The following is a 23,784-nucleotide window of genomic DNA, read 5'->3' as shown; positions in this document are numbered from 1 at the left end:
GAATGAAAAATGGTCGTCTTTGGATTGGTTACTGATGCGTAGATCGACAAAATGTAAGTGATCGTCTTCAGATTGACATCCAATGCATAGATCAACAGGAATGAAAAAATGATCGTCTTCGAATTTGTTACCGATGTGTAGATCTATAGAAATAAAGGCGATCGTCTTCGGATTGGTTACCGATACGTAGATCTATAGAAATTAAAAATGATCGTCTTCGGATTGGTTATCGATGCGTAGATCTATAGAAATGAAGGTGATCGTCTTCGGATTGGTTACCGATGCGTAGATCTATAGAAATGAAAGTGATCGTCTTTGGATTGTTTACCGATGTGTGGATCGTAATTGGTCCAATCTTGAAGGTAGATAAAGAAGGAGAATAAGTATATGATACTTGCAATTCGAACGATAAGGTATGAATGATTCGTGTGTTATGCATCAAGTATAGGTAAAGTGTCAATGAAGATGCATGGATCATGTGAGTATGAGTAAATTATGCCTGATTTATGTGTGTCATGCATTATAGATCAATTTTTGTTCATTTTTTTTATTCTCCGATCCTTATACTCTTCTCTGTCCCAAGATTCAATGGATGAACAAAGACAAATATTGTTCCCACATGATGACTCTTCGTATCCTTATACTCTTCTCTTTGTAATTATTTTTATTTCCTTTTTTAAATACATATTTCCCTTTTGATTTATATTTAATAAATTGGACAAAAATAGGGTACTACATTATTATTATTATTACTATTATAATTATTATTATTATTATTATTATTATTATTATTATTATTATTATTATTATTATTATTATTATACATCATTCATTATGATTTTTGCATATTAGTATTGCATTGTCAATTTCTTTATAGAAATGCATTTTTGAAAGGATCTATGCTATCCCTTTTGTTCTATTTTTGAAATTTTAAATTATTGTTATAAACATAAAATTCTAAATTTGATCTATTTTAATAAATGATATTCTCAGTTTTGTCTCTTTTGTTTTTCTTTATATGCTCATTAGTTTGCATTAACTAGTTCATGTATAACAAGTTAAATTTATACAATTCAAGTATTTATACTTTAGTTGAATTGTTGTTGATTAAGTAATTTTTATGACACTAATGGGGATTCAAAATAATTTTACTTGATTTTTTTTAAGTGATGTATTAATACATGTATATAGCTTGTCCATTTGTTTTTCCTCGTAGTTTCGAGGACGAAACTATTTTTAAGGGGGTAAGTATTGTAACACCCCAAAATATTCATATATATTATATATGTGTTTTTTTAGTAATTGCTATTATTAAATTAGTAATTATTCTATGTGTAAATAAATTAAATTAAATTTTATCACACTCTATTCTACTTGAATAATTATAACATTTATTTTTATTTAATTGTTTTGGCATGACAATTGTAAGACCCATAATTTTAAAGTACACTTTATGTATTTTTATGTATTTTGGATTTTGGGCTCGGAGGCTTTTTAGCCAAAGTTAATTATATTTTGAAGTTTATATGATCAAAAAGTTATTTTGATGCCGTTTGGAATTACTCGTCGATGAATAAATTAAATTAACTGCGGTGAATCCTTTACGGAGAATTTAATGCGTTACGGGTGAAATGGTAATTTAACAAATATCTAGATATTTTGAGATATTTGTTAAGTTATATTTAATATATAATTATGTTTGGTTGGAGGGAAAAAGAAAGGAAAATAGAAGGAAGGAAAGGGAAAAGAAAAGGATATAAAAAGGAAAGAAGGAAAAAGGAAGAAAGGAAAAACAAAGGAAAGAAAAAGAAAGGAAGGAAAATCTGATTTTTCCATCTTCTTCCTTTGTCACTCACGCGCACCAATTTCCTTCTTCTCCTCCATTTCCGTCCTTATTTGCTTTCTTTCTTCAAGTTTAGAAACCCAAAGCTTGGTGAGTGTTAGGATAAGGATTTCTTAACTTCACTCTTCCTCTTTGATTCGAAAACGAAGAAAAACGGTATTAGAGATTCAAACACAAACCCCTCTGTTTCTCCTAGATCTAAGCTTCGTTTCGTGAAGAGTTAGAAGGAAAAGTTGCTCACTACCACGCTACGGTGCTAGGGGACCAATTATTAATGTTGTTTGAAAGTCGTTTCGGTAAATGAGTATTAAGAATGGGGAATCTCTTAATATGACTGTTTGCTTAACGTTTTGTTTTGAAAATCATTAAGTTAAATCGGTATTAAGAACGGGGAATCTCTTAATGACTTATTTAATTAATGTTGTTTGAAAGTCGTTTAAGTTAAATGGGTATTAAAAATGGGGAATCTTTTAATATCTGCATTTGCTTAACGATTGTTGTGAATGGAGTCTGTGTATGCTCATGCATTTCATTTGGTAAATTGTGTCGACCCGTGATAGGTGACACCTTGGTAAACTGTACGGACCCGTGATAGGTTGTACGTTTGCGATTTATATTTTAGTAAATCGTGTTGACCCGTGATAGGTGACACCATGGTAACTGTACTGACCCGTGATAGGTGGTACATTTACGATTTACATTTTTGGTGGATTGTGCTGACCCGTGATAGGTGGCACCTAGGTAAACAGTACTGGTCTGTGATAGGCGGTACGTTTACGATTCCCGCTTTTTCTTTTAGTAAATCGTGTTGACCCGTGATAGGTGACACCATGGTAACTGTACTGACCCGTGATAGGTGGTACATTTACGATTTACATTTTTGGTGAATTGTGCTGACCCGTGATAGGTGGCACCTTGGTAAACTGTACGGACCCGTGATAGGTTGTACGTTTGCGATTTATATTTTAGTAAATCGTGTTGACCCGTGATAGGTGACACCATGGTAACTGTACTGACCCGTGATAGGTGGTACATTTACGATTCCCGCTTTTTCTTTTAGTAAATCGTGTTGACCCGTGATAGGTGACACCTCGGTAAACTGTACTGACCCGTGATAGGTGGTACGTTTATGATTTACGCATTTTAGTAAATCGTGCTGACCCGTGATAGGTGGCACCTCGGTAATTGGTACTTTGGCCTGCGATAGGCGGTACAATTATGATTTACGGCCCTTCGAGGAGGGTTTTGGTTTGGAATTCCGAGTCCATGCATTTTGGCATATACGCATTGCATTAGGGTGCCTGGCACGCGAGTCATGTTTGATTTGAGTTTATGATTGAGTGATTCGAATTTTGATTTATCGTGATAACTGAGATGAAGGTGTTAAGTGCTATGTGTTGTGTATTGTGTGTGAGTATGATGGTTATCGAACCTTTGTGTGTCGTAGTAATCGCGTAGAAATTGCTAAGTGTTAAGTTGTGAACTTGATTAGGAATGACTTAGGTTAATTCATGAATTTTTGGAAAACTGATCAGGGAAATCGATTTCCCAATCGATTGGATGGGTAAACAGGGACTTGGCCAATTCACAAAATCGATTAGCCAATCGATTTCGAAATCAATTTTCAAAGGAATCAGTTAAGAAATCGATTGCCCAATCGATTAGGCCTTAAGTCAGGGGCTCAGGAACCAATCAATCGATTTACCAATCGATTGAATTCAGCCCAGGATTCTGTTTCATTAAGAATCCCTCACCAAATCGATTAGGAAATCGATTGGCTCGAAACCAGGGGCTCAGGAACCAATCAATCGATTTACCAATCGATTGAATTCAGCCCAGGATTCTGTTTTCATTAAAAATCTTCACCCCAATCGATTGCCCAATCGATTGGCTCAGTGAAAATCCTCATTTTTAGTTGTATGATTAATTGCTCATGAATCTATCCATGTCTTGTTTTATTATGTGTTAATTAGGAGATCGAGAACTGCATTTTACCTTCATTTTCATTGGCAATGTACTGTATGAACTTTTCGCATATTGAAAATCCTGTTAAGGTGCATGCTTAGTTAAAAAGTTGTTTTGAGCATTCAAAAACTTAATTGCTATGTGTTAACTGTTATTTTCTGGTTGGTGACCCTTTACACTATTGTGGAAATCTGGGCTTTGCCCTCAGATGAGAGTCAGGACGGCCCTACTGGTTCGTACCCTACGGACAGGGATGGAGATGGGAATGCTTGACTGCGGTTGTGTTAGGAGGATCTCACGGGGCGCGTGGAGATTACTCAGGGTGTATAGTTTTTGGTAGGATGATCAGATTAGGATGATGTATAGGGACTAGGGGTCCTTCTTTTTGGTTGGGAGTATTTTTAGTTTTGGAAAACTGTACTTTTACTAATATTATCAGTTTGACATCATCTTTGGATGGGTTCCATGTACCATTTGATGTTTATGTAGAAATGTTTTGGATTTGTAATTGGAGAAACTTTTCCGCTGTTTGTAAATTATAATGACTCAATTATTTATCCAAAAGCATTTCCTGATTTATTTCTTTGTTCGTCTTAATTACTTTTAGAAAAAAAAAATATACCCTCGCTTTGAAAAACGGGGTGTTACATTGTGGTATCAGAGCATAGGTTTAGTTTTCTTTGGGAGCTGTGGAACCTTGGTTATAGATTGTAGGTCGACCTATAAGTTAGGAGTTGTTATCTGATCATGTGTCGGTTTAGGTGACTTGAGTTGTCAAGTCCAATTTAATTGTGTGTTGTTAGACGGACGTTAGTTTAGAATTTTTTGAAGTAGTGTTAAAACTCTACTTGATGATGGTTCTTATAGGAAACCATGCCGCCCAGAAGGAATGACGCTCCGAGAGCCAACGCTAGGAATGACCAAATGGCGGAGGCTATGAACAACATGGCTGCTTCTGTCGCTGCACAGACCGCTGCCAAGACTCAACGGGATCTTGAAAAGAGGGGAAGAGAGATCCGTGCTGCAGAATCAAGAGGGTTGGAAGACTTCCGTCGTTACAATCCTCCTAAGTTCAAGGGGGATGAGGGTTCAGAGAAGGCGGATCAATGGATCCAAGAAGTGGAGAAAATCTTTGATATGATTAACTGCCAGGCTGGAGTGAAGGTCAGCTATGCCACGTATATGTTGCTAGGGGATGCTGAATACTGGTGGAGGAGTGCAAGGTTGTTGATGGGAGCAGCCCACGAGGAGGTGAACTGGGAATCGTTCAAAAGAAAGTTTTTAGACAAATACTTTCCGATGAGTACCAGGACTAAGTTGGGTGACGACTTTCTGAAACTTCACCAGGGGAGCCTGACTGTGGGCGAGTATGCTGCTAAATTTGAATCACTATCGAGGCATTTCAGGTTCTTCCGTGAAGAAATTGATGAACCGTTCATGTGTCATCGTTTCCAAGACGGATTGAAGTATGAGATTCAAGATTCCGTCTTACCTTTGGGAATTCAACGTTTCCAAGCGCTGGTAGAGAAATGTAGAGAAGTGGAAGATATGAAGAACAAGAGGGCTAGCCGAGTTGGGAATTTTAATTCGGGAGGCCCTAGTCGGGCGACTTATCAGAATAGGGGAAAACAAGTGGCTAAACCTTATAATCGCCCCCAGAATAACAACGGTGGACCGAGTCGCCCAGGGAACCAGAATTTCGGAAGGCAAATGGGGCAAGTGCTTCGATGTTTCCGATGTGGGAAAGAAGGACACTATGCTAGTGCTTGTACCACTAACATCCCCATCTGTCACAATTGTCAGAAGTCGGGGCACATGGCAAGGGAGTGCACGGCTCCAAAGGTGGAACCAGTGGTGAATGTAGCTAGGGCTACCCGTCCTACTGCTAGAGGACGCATTTATTGTGTGAATGCTGAAGAGGGAAATCCATCTGGTAATCTGATTCAGCGTGATTGTGAGATTGCAGGTAACACTCTAACTGCACTCTTTGATTCGGGGGCAACCCATTCCTTCATTGCTATGGACTGTGTGAATCGCTTGAAGTTATCTGTGTCTGCTTTACCTTTTGATTTGGTTGTTTCCACACCTGCTAAGACCTTAACCGTAAATTCTGCATGTTTACATTGTCGAATGACTATTCAGAATAGGGATTTCTTGGTTAATCTAATTTGTTTACCGCTAGAATCACTCGAGGTCATCCTCGGTATGGATTGGATGTCTTATCATTATGTGATTTTGGATTGTGCTCGTAAATTGGTTCTTTTCCCCGAACCAGGAGTTGTTAAGTATTTAGCTGCTAACAAACTCCGAGTGTCGCTAAGTGAAGGGACTCATGAGTTTTTGTCTCTGGCAAATGTGGAGGCAAAGATAAATGTGGATATAGAAGATGTGATACTTGTCAACGAGTATCGGGATGTATTTCCAACGGAAATTCCAGGATTGCCACCGGTAAGAGAAGTGGAATTCTTCATTGATTTGCACCCAGGAACGGGACCTATTTCAATGGCACCTTATCGAATGTCGCCATTGGAATTAAATGAGCTCAAAAGCCAAATTGAAGGCTTGTTGGAGAAGAAATTCATCAGACCAAGTATATCACCATGGGGAGCTCCAGTTTTGCTAGTTAAGAAGAAGGACGGAAGCTCGCACTTATGTGTGGATTACAGACAGCTTAATAAGGCAACTATTAAGAATCGTTATCCTTTGCCACGAATCGATGATTTGATGGATCAATTGAGAGGGGCCGCGATATTTTCGAAGATTGACTTGAAGTCGGGTTACCATCAGATTCGAGTAAGGGAAGGAGACATTCAGAAAACGGCTTTCAGAACCCGCTATGGACATTATGAATATCTGGTTATGCCGTTTGGGGTTACCAATGCACCAGCAATTTTCATGGACTACATGAACAGAATCCTTTTAAGACTGAAAGGTAATTGTAAAAATTGTTTCTAGGTTGATAGGTGAAGATTGTAACAGATCAAGCTAGATCTGGACTGGTGGTGTAAAAACCAAGAACGTTCTCCATTTTGAGCACTTAGTTAAAAATCTCACAGTTATGAGGAATTAACGTAACCCGGGTTGGGTGAACTAGGATATATCTCTATGTGATATATCTTTCCTTACCTCTATTTATTTCAAGTCTTTTGATTATCAAATTAAATAGATAAGTTAAATTGTGTGTTTTTCACTAACCAAAAACGTTATTCGTGTTCTATTTTCATAACCAATATTAATTTTGAGTTAAATTCTTTAAGTTTTAAACAGGAAATTTAAAAAGATGACATGAAAATTCAAACCCCTCTTTTTTGTGATTGAGATTGCTACTTCAATTACAAGAAGCATATACTATTTTTTTCTTTCAAATATGTCTTTTTCGCTATTACTAATTTATCATGGAAGGTCAAAAATTAATATTAAATACATTTGTATATAATGAACAATTTAGTAATAACAACACACAAAATGTACACATTAAATCAATAATTTTTAAATCATTAATATATGTTAAACATTTCTATAGATACTTAAAAAAGATGTAAGGAGTATTAATTGTCATTTATTTTGTTCAATATATTCTAACAAAAAAATAATTATTTCATAACATAATAGACAAAAATATATAATGTCTCTCTTTTAAAATAAAAAATATTATATTCTATTTTTTTTACAATATTTTCTAATATAATGTTATAGGAATACTGATTAATTTGAAATTTTCGAAACTTCTTGATGAATTCTGATTAATTTGAAAATTTCGAAACTTCTAGATGAATTCTGATTTCAATCTTAATAAACAAAATTCAAACCCAACAAAATTAATCAACTCATATATTATTTTAATTTTTTGAGTTAGTTTGAATATGTATTCATAGAAAATTTCAAGTCATTGACTACACATATTATTACTATTAAAATGATAAGTATGTTAAATGAGGATAAAATATAATTTAAGCAAAATTAATTATTTCATAACATAATAGTAAAAAAAATTAATTAATTAACTAATTTTGAAACATAAAGTCAATAATAATATAATATATAACTGTTTTTCTTTTACCATAAAAAACATCTTTTTTTCTCCATCAAAGAGACAAAATCAAAACACATCAAAATTAATCAATTCATTTATTATTTTAACTTTTCGACTGATTTTTTATATATATTTATAGAAAATTAGACTCATTGAATATATCTATTAATATTAAAAAATTAAAAAGATATATATCATAAATGAAGAAAAAAAATACTAACATAAACAATAAAAATACATTAAAATTTGAATCTTTTCATTATACATAATATAATCTTTTTTATAAAAAAAAATTCTCTTATAAATAAGATGAGATATTACATTTTGTTATCAGTTCAACTCTCTCCTCTTGTAAACAACAATGAAGATTTCACTATTTTTGAGTGTCTTGGCAGTTTCACTATTTTTTTTTTTTTTTTGCTCTTTTCTTTAAAAGAATTTATATCTATAAATTTACAATACAAAATTATGAGGCATGTGGTTGGATTCATAGTCAAGAATATTAAATTATACCCACCTCAAATTATTGGATTGTAGTGTATATTTAATTATAAGAATTTGACTTTGTATCATTAAGGAATGAAGTTCAAACCTCTCACATGTGATGGTTGTAAAATGACCATGAATGTGATTGTAATTAATTAAAAAAATTCTACTTCACCAATACTTATTTTTGAAAAAGTAATTATTGGATTGCCGCATTCAAATAATAAAAACCAAACAAATAAAAACAATTTTGATCTTTAAATGGATAAAAATTATAAAAACATTTTCTAAGTGTGTCTCTTGTTAACAATTTTATAGATTAATGAAAGATAAATTGAAGATTGATGACTAACCAACGGAAGACATCTTTAAAGACTAAATTAACCAATTTATATACGTTTTTTAATTTTGATATATTCAAAAACTATAAAGATAACGTCTCACATTTAAAAACCAAAATGGAAATTTCTTCATAACTAAACTGGAATAATCTTTTACTTTTTTTCTCATACTATTTAGTTATATTCAAGATAATAACAACAACAACAAACAGAAAATAGAGATGGCAGGACCAATGCTCTCTGAAGTGATACCTAGTGATGCCTCCTTTTTTAAATATTCATATATTGTAAGCTTTTATGTGCCCAAAAAGAACCAAGCAAATCCACCACCTTCAAAGGGTCTTCAAGTTCAAAAATGGAAAAATGTGTATGCAGTATTTAGACAGTTTGCTGGATATGTGAATGACAAAAATGTTGCAGAACAAGCTGCAACATTGAAGGATAGTATCAATGGTACTAAATGGCTATCTGCTATTGAAAAAAGTCATAAAGCTCCTAATTTCTATGTGGCTCGGTATAATTCCCCTATTGAATTATTTAATAGAGTGAATGAGATATGGTTGTTGTTTGATTTGTAAAATTAATGTTATGTCTAATATAATAGATAATAAAATCATTATGAAATAATATGGATTTTTGTAGTTTTTTGTTTTGCACCGATTCTTTACTTTTATGTTGGTATTGGAGGTGTGAAGGATTTGAGGAAGTTTTTTACTTGCGCTGAGGTGATTCAATTGTAAACAAATTGTTCTTGAAACTGTCACTAATAAGTGATGTTAAGAATGGGATATCTCTATTTCCCAAACATTGTCTAATTCCTTTCAACTCTTAACACCAATAGTTTTGCATTGCTCTTTATCTTATGTGGTTGGTGAGACGTTCTGATGTCTTATTGGTGAAATCTAGTTAACTAATCTCGATTATGATATAAATAGGAGAATAAATTTAAGTCATATAGTAAATATAAAAAATATACCTCATATATATAATAAGTTTATACATAAAAGTGTATGTGACTTCGTACTGATGTCATGTGAATATGTGAACTCAAAACAATAATGTAGATTAAAATAAGACCACCTACTCTGGACCATCAAGAAAATAATGTACTCGCCAATAGTTAAATTACCAAAACGGTATATGTAACAAAACTCGTTTGTCGGTCGCCACTTTCACCTGAAATGGAAAACTCTAGGAAGAAATGGGGATGATAAGAAGAAACTTTTGACTCCTTAGAATGAGGTTGATCTCTCTAGATCGAGACATTACCCCACGATCGTGTTTCCAATATGGTACTTACAATATTCTGCAGAAAGTTCTACATAATTCTAACATGAAAACAGTATCAAAATTGACATTTTACAACTCATTCACTCACTTACTCACTCACTCATGTTTCCCATCAAGACAAAAATCAAGAACGATCTCCGATTGTCAAGAACGTTCTGAACAACAATATAAACACATGTTTAATTGCTTGAAAATGTATCTAACACTTGGGAAGTGTGTCCAACGACTATATTCATTTTAAAGTGAATATTCACTACCATTTAACATCTATAAATTTGAAGATCAAATGGAAGATGAAGGCAAGAGTTCAATTTACAAATCTACCAACACTTGTTCAAGTAACAAGTCAAAAAAAATTTCAAGCAAACTACAACTCTCTTCATTATAACTTTGGATCATTATTTGATGAGTTTCTTTTTCATTTATCTCAAACAAGTGCTGTGAAGTTTTAAGATCCCAAAAACTTTTATCATACACATCATTTGTAACTCAAGTCTATCTTTTAAGTTAGATTGAATGTGTTTATAAAAATCCTTTCAAGGTTGTTAGGTGATTGTAAAAAGCCTTTTTAGGTTGAAAGGTGACGATTGTAACAGATCAAGGTTGATCTGAACTGGTGGTGTAAAAACCAAGAACGTTTTCCGTTTTGAACACTTAGTGAGAAATCTCACGGTTGTGAGGGCTGGACGTAACCTGGGTTGGGTGTGTTGAGGCAAAAACCTTTTTGATGTATGTTTTAATGACAACAAAACTTATGAAATAAATGATTAAGTTTTATGAATGAAGCTCTACTAATAATTGCACTTGAGTTTTGTTTAAGGAACATGAATTGCATAAGTGAACCAGCAAGAAACCATTCACTTCATCAAAGTGCATAAGTATCCACTATATAATGAAATATCCTCAAAAGAAATGCATCATATATCAATCATTCCAGAGAATGATCATTTCATCTTCAAGATAATATCTTCATGAAGAAGATGATCAAATACATTCATACAACAATCAATGATCACACTATGTTATAAATCAGAATCAAGATTATTTGAAAGAACCAAGATCAAATACGAGAAACGAAGAATGTTCTGGTTATTAAACAGAAAAAATGATTAACTTTGTTGACAACATTCTGAAAAACAGAGATCATTTTGGACAATAGCTTGAAACACGAAGAATGTTCTGGTTTTGACAGCATTAATCCAAGAACATTCTGATTTATAAAGAACTAAGTCACTGCATCACATACACACACATGTACATAACAGAAAAGCTTGACACACAACCACTGTCAGAATTGTCAAAATCCAGCAATCACTCAAAATGGAAACGAAGAACGTTCTCCGTTTTCACAGCTTTAATTCAAGAACGTTATGGGTTAGAAAGAGAAAAACTTGTCGTAATTTAAGATCGATCTGAGCTACGAAAGTATATATGTCTACACTAAAAAACATCACTATTCATTACAGAGGAATTTAATAATCTACACAATATTGTTTTAGATGGATTTGATCAAAGAGGATCAACAAAGGCAAAGAAAAACATCAAGATCAATCTCTAAATTGATGAGCTATGAGCAAGGACAGCAAAGACAACAAGGACATTGATGTTGCACCTTTTAGCAAAAAACACATCATGTTTCTGAGACAAAGGACTGACACGTAACAGTTCTCAAAGTTAAGCACTCATACAAAACAAAAACGAAGAATGTTGTAGTTTTAACAAAAGAACATTCTGGTTTTAATTCTCTTTTGAAGACAAAATTAAAACATATACTTTTCCATAGTATAAACCACATATTAAAGAGTATAAAGACTGCTCTAATAATTGGTGAATCCAATAACTCATGATGAAGGCCGAAAGGTGGAAAACAACCTCTAGATTGATCTCCAAATTGATGAGTTGTGAGTAAGGAAAAAAGTACATTGTACTTACAATATTATGCAGAAAATTATGCATAAATCTGACCAAAGGTGGAAAACAACCTCTAGATTGACCTCCAAATTGTGCATAAATCTGACTCAAAAGAGTGCAAGCAGACATGTGACAACTCATTCACTCACTCATTCATGTTTTTCATGAGACCCAAAAGCAAGAACATTCTTTGTTTGTCAAGAACGTTCTGAAAAACAAGATTAACACATGTTTAATTGCTTTAAAATATATATGACACTTGGGAAGTGTGCCCAACGACTATATTCATTTTAAAATGAATACTCAAAGTCTTTTATCATCTACAAATTAAAGATCAATTGGAAAATGAAGGCAAGAGTTTAATTTACAAATATGTCAACACTTGTTCAAGTAACAAGTAAAAAAACTCTTCAAGAAAATTCCAACTCTCTTCAGTATATCTTTGGATCATTATCTACGGAGCTTGTCTTTCGTGTATCTCAAACAAGTGTTGAGAAATTTCAAGATCTCAAACACTTTTATTATACACATCATTTGCAACTCAAGTATCTCTTTTATGTTACATTGAATGTGTTTGTAAAAATCCTTTCAAGGCTGAAAGGTGATTGTAAAAATCCTTTTTAGGTTGAAAGGTGAAGATTGTAACAGATCAAGGTTGATCTGGACTGGTGGTGTAAAAACCAAGAACATTCTTTGCTCTGAACACTTAGTTATAAATCTCACGGTTGTGAGGACTCAACGTAACCCAATTTGGGTGAACCAGAATACATCTTTGTGATATATGTCTTCCCTTATCCCTATTTATTTCTAGACTTTGATTATCAAATTAAATAGATAAGTTGAATTGTGTGTTTTACCAAGAACATTCTTCGTTTTCTATTTTCATAACCAAGATTAATCTTGAGTTAAATTCTTTAAGTTTTAATAGGAAATTTTAAAAAGGTTAAATCACAACTCAAACACTCATTTCTTGTGATTGACATTGCTAATTCAATCGGCATCCGAGCACTGCTTCTAAAGTTGAGCACCTAACAATTTTTAGAGGAAAAGATTCTGGAAGTAGAAGTAATGTCAGAAGCCAACATGTGCTTGATGGAAAACTTAGAATATAATGAGGTAACCATGAACTATGTCCTTTATGTGAACAAATGGAAAAAGAATTTCATAATCTTTTATATGATTTAAACTTTCTTGCTAAAAAATGTTGTTTATTAAAAGAAAAGCTCCGTAGAGGAAAAGAGGAAAAAGAGAAACCTCAAGTTTTGGTTGACGAACTTAGTAAGGTCATTCAAAGTCTGCAGCAATCTCATCTGAAAATGGTTAAGCAACAAAAGCTTCTCAATGAGATAATTGTAAAAAATTATATTCCAGAGTGTTCTAAAACTATGGAAGACAAAACCTTCTTAAATATAGAAGTTCCTGATTTGAAAAATGATTTAATCAACTTAGTAAAGACCACTAAAACCTTTCAAAAGAACATGATATCTCAAGAAGGGATATTTGACAAAGATTATTTACGTTTCAAAACTTCTCAAAATGAAAACATTTGTCAAAACGTTTTTATGTCAAAAAAGAAGGATGAGAAAGGTACTATAAGATGCTCTTACTGTAACAAAATTGGACTTCTTGATTCCATAAGTTTTTACAACAAAAAAGGATAAAAAATTCAAAGCAAAACGATTTCCAAAAAACGAAGAACGTTCTTTGTTTTTTCATTCATGTGTAGGAACATCATCCAACAATCAAGAAAGAACATTGATGCATGAACAAGGCATTCTCAATATACATGAATGGAAAAGTATGGTGCCTCATCTGATTACAAATATTTGGAAAGTCTATAACCTTTGGAAACATTAACAAATCAAAGGTACATGTATTGTTAGTTGAAATAACTTTGCATAGATTAAGGATGCTTGATATGTGAAAGATAACTTTGTAAAATTGATTTTAAAGTTATTTTTTAAAACTCCACATGGTTGATGTAAAATAAAAATCTTCATGTTTCACTTTAAAGAAAAATCACTATGTTTTATACTTAGATTAATTTTCAACAAAATCATATTTTTTATGAGTTTTAAAAAGAATTGCCATTTCTATAAGAAATGATTAAAAGAAATTTGAAACATCATTCTTCAAATAATTCTTTGATGAAACTTATATTTCACATGATTTGCCTGTCAAAGAACTTTTGAAAAATATGAAGTTGTTTTAAAAAATAAAATAAAAATGAGTTACAAGAAACGGCTAGAACAATTTTAAATGAATGAAGTGTTGAAAAATAATTTTGGGGAGAAACCCTAAAAATTGTTTGCCATGTTTTTAATCTGGGATCTGTTAGAAAATATCTTTAACATACTTCTACATGAATTTTTGAAAAATAGAAAGCAAAACATATCATACTTTAATATTTTTGAATGTCATTACTATGTTTTGCATGATAAAGAAAGTAAGAGCGAATTTGTTTTAAAATGTCATCAAAGTATATTTTATTAATACTCTACATTCTATAAATATTATAGAATATAAAATCTCAAAGCGCAAACTATATATGGAATTATGCATATTATTTTTGATGAATATGTTGATTTTTATGATGAAAGATAGGATGGGGAAGAAAAATAATTACAATCTTAAATTTAGATAAATCACAAAGTTGATAATGTTCAAATATCATATCCAAAGTCTGATCATGGAGTGGAAAAATAAAAAAATATAAAAAAGGATCTAACAGAAAGATCAAATTAAGGAAAAAGGTACATACCAGAAAAGTAGAACGTTTTCCACAAGAACAAAATATTCTCCACAAAAACAAAACGTTCTCCATAAGAACTAAATATTATCCACAAGTGCAGAACGTTCTCACTACTAGAAATTTCACCTTTAGTGACCAAAAAATCAGTCGCTAATGTTTAAAAATCGGTCCATGTTGCTAGTAGCGATCAAATTAGCAACCTTTTAAATTTCGTTGGTAAACTGCTAGTCGCTAGCTGTTGCGACCATAGCAGCGTCTAAATTTAGTGAATCAATTTTACGACTGAATTTTGAGACCGATTTTTGAGACTGAATTAGTGACTAAAGTTTGAGACTGATTTAGCAACCACTTTGAATTAATTTTGTATGTCGATTGATTTAGAAGCAGCGTCTGAATTTAGTGACTGAATTTTACGACTGAATTTTGACACCGATTTTGTGACCGATTTTTGAGACTGAATTAGTGACTAAAGTTTGAGACTGATTTAGCAACCACTTTGAATTAATTTTTTATGTCGATCGATTTAGAAACGGAATTTACATGTGGTAATTTTTCACATGTAACTATATATGTAAGGACATGTTGTTTTTCCCTCATATTAAATCAAATAATTATATATCTAGATTGTACCATCTACCTGTGATTACTGCACTATGTCGACCTCCACAGGCAATGCCCTTTATATAACTTCCAGGAATCCTGCAAATACAACCAGAATGTTCATATTAAGAGTAAGAGCCTTAGTTTAAGCTATAGCTCATAATAGAACTTTAGGGAATCCAATAGCAATAGAACCAAGAGCCAACCATTCCAAAGAAGGTTATAGGTACTTCAAAAATGAAAGTACAAGTAACAAGCCACATGCCATTGTAGGAAAGTCTGGCCATTTCTTTTCATTATTATTGGAATCTCCATGTGGTCTATAACTAGCTTCAAGACTTGTTGTATCCAGTGCATCAGCTGAAACAATTACAAAAAATACATCTATTATGCACTCTACACAAACCCATTGGTACATCTAAACATACAAGTTTTTAAATATGCATGTTATTTCTTCAGTAATAAGTAACCTAAGAAAGTAAAATGCTTTGATAAAACTGAGTTAACATGAATAGAAAACAATGGTAGAATATGTCAATAAGCAACTCAATCCTGCATCAGCATACAGAGAAATGTTCGGATATTCTCTAAATAATATGTTGGGATTTACACAGTTCTGATTTATAAACTTTTCTTTTTAAGGAAGTTAAAACAGAGCTATGTAACTTTCTTGAGAGTGCATGGACTTATTTAAATGTCTAGGTGGCTGAATTGGACTAAAATGAAAAAAAATTGTCTAAAGTGTTGACTAGTAGGCAAAGTTCGAAGCAAAAATAGGACAAAATTTAAACTTTAACAGTGACTGACAAGATAAGTTTGCAGAGCAATATTAGTCTAAAAGCACATCAGTTTAAAAAACATCATCTGCTTACCAATACTATTGTATTTGTTGGTAACACCATGTCCTCTATGATGATCAGTGCCACCACGTCCACTACCACGACTAGTTGAGCTACTTGTCTCGCTCCCATAAGACATATAATCTGTTGAGTCCGTATTATGTGGCGATGAGGGCAAAAGCTGGTTAGTCATATAATAGAAAACCCATCAGAAACATCAAAAATAAAAATATGAAATTATATAGAGACGGGTGTCGGAGGAAAATAGATAAAGAAACCATTCATTTCCAATGACAACTCCATAACACAAAATCAAATTCATCAAACTACATTTATCAAATGCTCAACCAAGCACACTAAGTCAACCAACCCCCTCCTCAATATAAATTAATTCCTTCAAACTATTATTTTTTGATAAGGGAAGAAAATAATAGAGTTTCAACAAACATTTGGCTGAAAATGTCAAAACCTTAAAAGTGTTGGATAGTCCTAGTTTAAAACCCTGCAAAAAAATATCTATAAAAAGTTAAATTGATTATTTATTTACCTATCAATTTCATTAGAATCCAACAACTGAGAATAATGCATAAATAGTAAAAAAAATGATTACGAAACTATAACAATAACATGTCTTTAATAACTAAAAACTACATGGAAAACACAAAATAATTAGGTCACAACAAAAAACACAACGAATGAAGTATAATCAAAAAAATTGAAAATAAATTCCTTACCTTCTGGTTCATGATAGCCAACGAGACGACAAACAATGAGGGTTTTACGTTGCAGTTGTAGTTTAGTTGTTTAAGAGAACCAGTTGGTTTCACGGTCGTAGAAGAAATTTGAACCAATTAGGGTTAGCAATAGAGGATGGTTTCATGATGAAATGACAGTGAGAGGGGATTAGCAACGGAGGATGGTTTCTTTATGAATGGCAGTAAGAGGATGATTAGCAACAAATGATATCTGAACTAATTGGTTTCACGATTTTGAATCGTGATGGAATGACGGTGAGGGGAGGATTAGCACGAGATGAATGGTTTTAGGGTTTGTGGTGGGTTGAGAAAGAAAGAGGAACTGATTGTTTGTGGTGGTGAGAAAAATTGATTGTGGTGAGAAAGAAATGTTGAGTTTCTGGGTTGAGAAGGAAAGGGTGAGTTTCTGGGTTGAGAAGGAAATGGTGAGTTTCAGGGTTGAGAAGGAAATGGTGTTTTTGGGTTGAGAATGAGAAAGAAAGTAGGTTTTAGGGTATATTTGAGAAAGAAAGCTTATTGTGTGTTGGTAAGAAAACTAAATTATGTAATTAAAAAATAGTTAGCGACTGAAATTTTGGTCGCTAAAATTTAGTTGTTATTTCAGTCTCTATTTCGGTTGCTAGTGTGAAAGACGAATTTTCTATTAGTGATAGTCAGCGACTATATTTTTTATCGCTAAAATTCAGTTGTTATTTCAGTCTCTAAATTTTGTTAGCAACCAATTTAGTAACGGAAAAATATTTAGTTTATAAGTTCAAAATCACGGTATCTATTTCGGTCGCTAGTGTGACTTAAAATATTCAATCTCTAAATCGGCCACTATAGGCGAAATTTCTAGTAATGTCTCAAAGAAAAAGATTTTATACGATTTTACGGGTATATACGCACACCCAATTAATATATCATTATTTTATGCGTTTGACTATTACTAAATGTGTACTTAATTATATTTATTTAATTCTAAATATATTTTATTTTAATTATTTATTTTATAAATAATTATCTTGAAATAGTGGTAGTATTGCGTTTGATTTTCTTTATTTTTATATACTTATTATGATATTGTTATTCTATATATATTTAGTATGATTTAGTATTAATTTAATATAAAGTGTTGATTTTATACTTATTTATTTTATAATTTTGAATATTCTCTAATTATGATAGTATTTTAATGTGAGTATTAAAAAAAAGTATCATTATGGTGATTATTTCGAATATGTAGGTTTTGATTATTAATATATTTTAAATGATTTATTACTTTATTTTATAAAATATTAGTTTGGAAATATTAGCAATATTTACTAATTAAATTAGATTTAAAAAATGTTAAAACATTAGTTTTATTAATTGTTAGTTTTATTTAAAAATAAATAAAGGGATCAATGAGTTTTAACCATGTTGTGAACCCTAATTGTTAATAAAATAAACAACAACAAAAAAGGGGAATTGGACGGGCAACTTTGAAACCAAAGTGGAAACACAACAACAACCTATCGTTTGACACCAGTGATCGATAACTGTCCAGAAAACTTTCTCAATTTTCGTCCAAATTTGAGTATGTTATTTCATTCATTTAACTAGTCCATTAAACATAATCAGAATTTTAACAACCCCAATTTCTCTCTTAAATACCCAACTTCTCCGTTTGTAGAATTCGTTATTTTGCACCGTTCTCCTTCACCGTAAGTCTGATTTGAGTGAAACCAATGCCAAAACGACCGTGTGAAAAGTGGCTATATTATCTACTGATTGGTTTTCTGATTTATGGTAATTTTCCTTGACGGAATTTCGAATTTAGTTTTTAGAGTATCTTCTCATAATTTATTTTTAACGTTTACCCATAAACTATCGAGTTAGATCGATTGATGGACAAATAGTCAATGAACAAAGGCTTTTTTCTCATGGAATCTTATTCGTGTGTGAAAGCGTGGAAATAAGGTAAGGGGTGAGAGAGCGTTTGAATTCATGAGTGTAATATATTGTGAGATGAACGGGAAAACCGTATTTCCCAACGATTCATCCGGGGCTCGCTACGTATGGCAGTAGCCCTTTGAGGGATAAATTAATTAATGTGCAAATATGGAAATTGTGAGATTAAAATATAGAATAGAAATATTTGTAGGGTGTTGATTGATTTAATTTATTTGAATGTGTGATATTGATATTATTGTGATATTGGGTTTCGAATTAAATTTATATATGTGTGATTAGATGAGTTTATGTGATGTGATAACTTTATGTAATGATGATGATGTACGATTAATAATTGTGACGTTATAAATTTGTGATAATGTTTGATTGATGATAGTGATGCTATAAATTTGTGATGAGTTTATGTGATGATGATGATAGTGATGTTCTAAACTGTGATGAGAATATTGAATTAACCCCATAGTTGATGAAATAATGGTGATTTCAATTTGTGTTTGAGACGACGGTTTTATTGGAGTATCATATACCAACGAGGGGAGAAAATAAATATTGTGAATTTTTGAAGTGAAGATTATTTTGTCATCATATAGGTAGGGCCTGACAAGCCTAGTGATTCTGGGGAAGTACAACTGAATGAGCCTGATCGTGGCGGTCTGTTGTCGAGCCTTAAGGCAAGATTGTTAGACCTTGGAGGTATTCGGGTGGGGAATTCCTAGGTGACTTGGAGGTAGCACTCCAAATGTCGGGAGCTACCACGCAACACACGTTTACCTCGACTGTCGCGTATATGTGTCTCGGGTTGAGTTGAGGGAATCTATGAGGACAGGGCCAATTTGAATTGCCCGTCCACCGGAATGGTGGCATAGTATCAAGCCTCATAACCAAGTACTTCAGAGTTAAAATGGTACCACATTGTGAAGTAAAGTCTAAGCTCATGGATAGCATTGCATTTTTTTGTGATTGTTTTGTCGTGATTAATATGTATTATGTGTGATTATAATTTTTGCGATGATTTGATGTTACAGTGAAGTGTATTAATTTTCTTATATTTTGACTATATAATGTGATGTTTTTCCTTGAAGAATATTTGTGTAATGATACGGTTTATTGATGATTAATTGCGTGTTCCTCTTATTTATATTATACTATCAACATGATTTCAAAACTCACCTCCTTCTTTGTTTGTACTTTTTATATGAAAACTTAGTACGAGTAAGTATTGAGAATTAAATCTAGAAATTCTAGTTAAATCAAGTTCATTGATATTGTACTATTTTAATTGAGGAACAAAGTTGAATTGTTACATGTGTATTTAGAGAAACGTGATATCCTAAATTAGATATTAAAGTTTTTATTCTCTTTAACAGATTTTCTTTATCCGCTGCAAGTTTTCTTCAAATAATTTAGTATATATTATTATAAATGTAATTTTGGGGTTTAGGGTGTCACATTAGTGGTATCAGAGCAGGTCTGTCTAATCAGGCCGAGTGGTTCGAAGATCGATTCTGTGTTATGAATGTCAGTCATGTCAATTGTGTTTTCTTGTGTAATAATTATTGTCACCATCAAGGTTTTCACTATAATTGTGTTAATGATTATTTGCTTTTGTATTATTATACATATTTTCGAGATTACTAATTAACTGTTTATTAATTGCTTACTTTGATTGTGTTATGGATCCTAAATTCCTACTTAAGTGAGTAAATAAACCATAAAATTACTTGTTAAGATTTGAGTTAATTTTAATTGTTGACAAGATTATGTTAGTTACTTGTTGTTTTTTCTTGCCTATCTAACTATGATTTTTGCACTCTTGTTTTGTATGAATAGTTGAAAATAATAATTTTGATTGACCAGTTGTATATTTCACCCTTAATCAATTTAAAATATTTAGTTTGGATATGTATCTCTTTAAAGTGTTTGATCTAATAACTAATTGATTGAAATATTGATTTTCGTATGAATTATATGTTTAAAAATTTAAGTATTGACTTTCACTAGGTACAAATTATTATCATTTTGTTGAAACTCAATTTAGAGAAAAGAGGATGTTTCGTTCTAAACTTTGAGTTAGAGAGGAAATATGTCTCTTACGTTTAAATTTTTAATTTTGACTAAAAAAAATCTTATTTTTATTTTATGTTGGCTTGTGTTAAGAAAAAAATCGATTTTAAATCGTGAATGTTAACTTTAAATCACTTGAAAGTATTGATGGTTGTATCTAGATGAATAAAGTTTTGACATTGGTTTTGAAAACAATTTAGAATGTTTGTCATGATTTAGATAGTAAGAAATTCATATTACTAGCAATAGTAATTCTTGAATATTAGAGATTGGTAGAACTTAGAATTTTTTTAAAATGACATTTTGAAGGAGTTAAAGTTTACTTATTTTATATGATGAAAATAAATTTTGTTTGAGTTACTCTTGATTATTTTAAAGAAATTAAATTGAGTTGAATGTTAATGGTTGTATCTGGATGAGTAGAGTTTTGATATTGGTTTTGAAAACAATTTAGAATGTTCGTGATGATTTAAATAGTATGAAGTTCATATTATTAGCAATAGTAATTCTTGAATATTAAAGGTTGGTAGAACTTAGAATTTTTTAAAAATGACATTTTGAAGGAGTTAAAGTTTACTTATTTTATATGATGAAAATAAATTTTGTTTGAGTTACTCTTGATTATTTTAAAGAAATTAAATTGAGTTGAATTTTTGTTGATTTATAAAATAACAATAATTCTATACTATTGATTTTATTTAATGTTTAAAACAACTTAAAATTTACAACATTTTACTCTGTTTTGTTTTTAGAAAATTGAAAAGAGTTGTTGTTATGTTGGTTTAGGGGGCTGGTGTAAATATTGAATGGTGTTGGGATATTTATTTAAAGGATATTAATTTCATAATATTCAGAGGTGTAAATATTGAATTGTGAGGGTGTTGGGATATTTATGTAAATATTAAATCGTAAGGGTGTTGGGATATTTTTTTCCTAAAACTCAAGTCAACTCATTTAAAAAAAATGAGAAGAATATATTCATTGAAAGATTTTCAAGTGTGTTAAAATGCCTGAATATGTTTGCATATAATTATATCATATTGCTTTTGTTATCATTATCCATATCGTGATTGCAATATTGACTAACATATTGTTTTTTATCATCATACATGCTACGTTTCCTTATGTTACATGCAAACTTGCAAGTTTGATATATGAATGCAATGATCAACAACATGATTTCTATGTGAAGTATACTCATGCTATTGCTCCCTACATATTTACTTCAACTTTTAGTCTCCAACCTTTTAGATAGATTCCAAAAGGGGGAGAGAAATTAGAATAATAAAAAATTATACTTTTGCATGTGTTTAGGGGGAGTTTAATTACATATCTATGAACATTCTTGCATTTTATTTATATTCATCCATAAAACTTATGATTTATTCAAAAGGTTTGTTATCATCGAAAAGGGGGAGATTGTTGAGGGAAAAACATTTTTGATGTATGTTTTAATGACAACAAACCATATGTAATAAATGGTTAAGTTTTATAAATGGTGATATAATAATGAGTGCACTTGAGTTTTATTTAAGTAAGATGAATTGCATAATTAAACAAGCAAGATCATTTGAAAGAAGCAAGATCAAATTTGAGAAAATAGAAACGAAGAATGTTCTGGTCATTAAACATAAAAACGAAGAACATTCTTGACAGCAGTCTGAAAAACAAAGAATATTATGACAACATTAATCCAATAATATTTTGGTTTACAAAGAACAAGGTTTTCTTTAATTTAGGGTCGATTTGGGCATGAAAATAAATCAATCTACATTACAAATCATCAGTATTCATTATAAAGGAACATAATTATATACTTAAGATCATTTTTTTGACAGATTTTTTCCATAAGATCAACAAAAAAGCAAATCAATACATCAAGAATAAAAAGCAAGACTAATCCCCAAAGTTGATGGCAAAAGTAAGCAAGTACAAACTGGACAGAAATGATAAAGTCACTACATCACTGACACACATACATAACATAAAAGCTTGACACGCAACAGTTGTCATAATTGTCAAAATACAACAATCACACCAATAAAAAACGAAGAACGTTCTCCGTGTTCACAACTTTAGTCCAAGAACATTCTGGTTTACAAAGAGCAAAATATGTTATAATTTAAAATCAACCTGGGCTACGAAAATACATTTTTCTACACTACAAATCATCAGTATTCATTACACATTAATTTAATAATCTACACAAGATTGTTTTGGATAGATTCGATCAAAGAGGATCAACAAAGGCGAAGCAAAACCTCGTGATCAATCTCCAAATTGATGAGCTATGAGCAAGGACATCCATGACAACAAGGACACTACTGGTGCACCTTTTTGTAGAAAGCACATCATGTTTCTGAGACAAAGGACTCTACACAACAGATGTCAAAATCCAACAATCATACAAAACAAAAAACGAAGAATGTTTGTGTTTATAAACGAATATTCTTGTTATTCTCCTTTAAAAGGCATAATTAAAAGAGATAATTTTTCACAGTTTAAACCACATATTTGAGAGTAAGAAAACAGCTCAAATTATTGGTGAAACCCATAACTCGAGTTGAATGCCCAAATGAGGAAAACAACCTCAAGATTGATCTCCAAATAGGTGAGTTGTGAGCAAGGACATAATTACATTGTACTTACAATATTCTGCAAAAAAACTCAGCATAATTCTGACACAAAAACAGTATCAAAATTGACATTTGTTAATTTGTGTAGAAGTCGTGATCCCATATATTTGAATTCAATTTCAACAAATCAAATATCTCTATACTGGTTTGTTTTTTATTCTACCACTAAAAATAAAATTAAGTACCATATTATCATCATTTTCAAATTATGTATCATATTACCATCATTTTCAAAATTTAAATTTTTAAAAGTGAGAAGTTACAATTGCTGCAACCGAATTTTCAAAAGAAAATGGTTTTTTTTTTTTAATTGAGTGAAGAGAAATCGATGTGG

The 23,784-nt window shown here is 31.6% G+C and overlaps 1 pseudogene; it reads left to right on the top strand.

Moving 5' to 3' along the window:
- The window catches only part of LOC101506481 (uncharacterized), a 20,920-nt pseudogene extending 11,674 nt beyond the window's left edge, over window positions 1–9,246 (top strand).
- The last annotated feature ends 14,538 nt before the right edge of the window (window positions 9,247–23,784 follow it).

The sequence above is a fragment of the Cicer arietinum genome, chromosome 7 (genome assembly GCF_000331145.2).
Source record: "Cicer arietinum cultivar CDC Frontier isolate Library 1 chromosome 7, Cicar.CDCFrontier_v2.0, whole genome shotgun sequence".
NCBI lineage: Eukaryota > Viridiplantae > Streptophyta > Magnoliopsida > Fabales > Fabaceae > Cicer > Cicer arietinum.
This window is presented reverse-complemented; position numbering and strand designations above follow the sequence as displayed.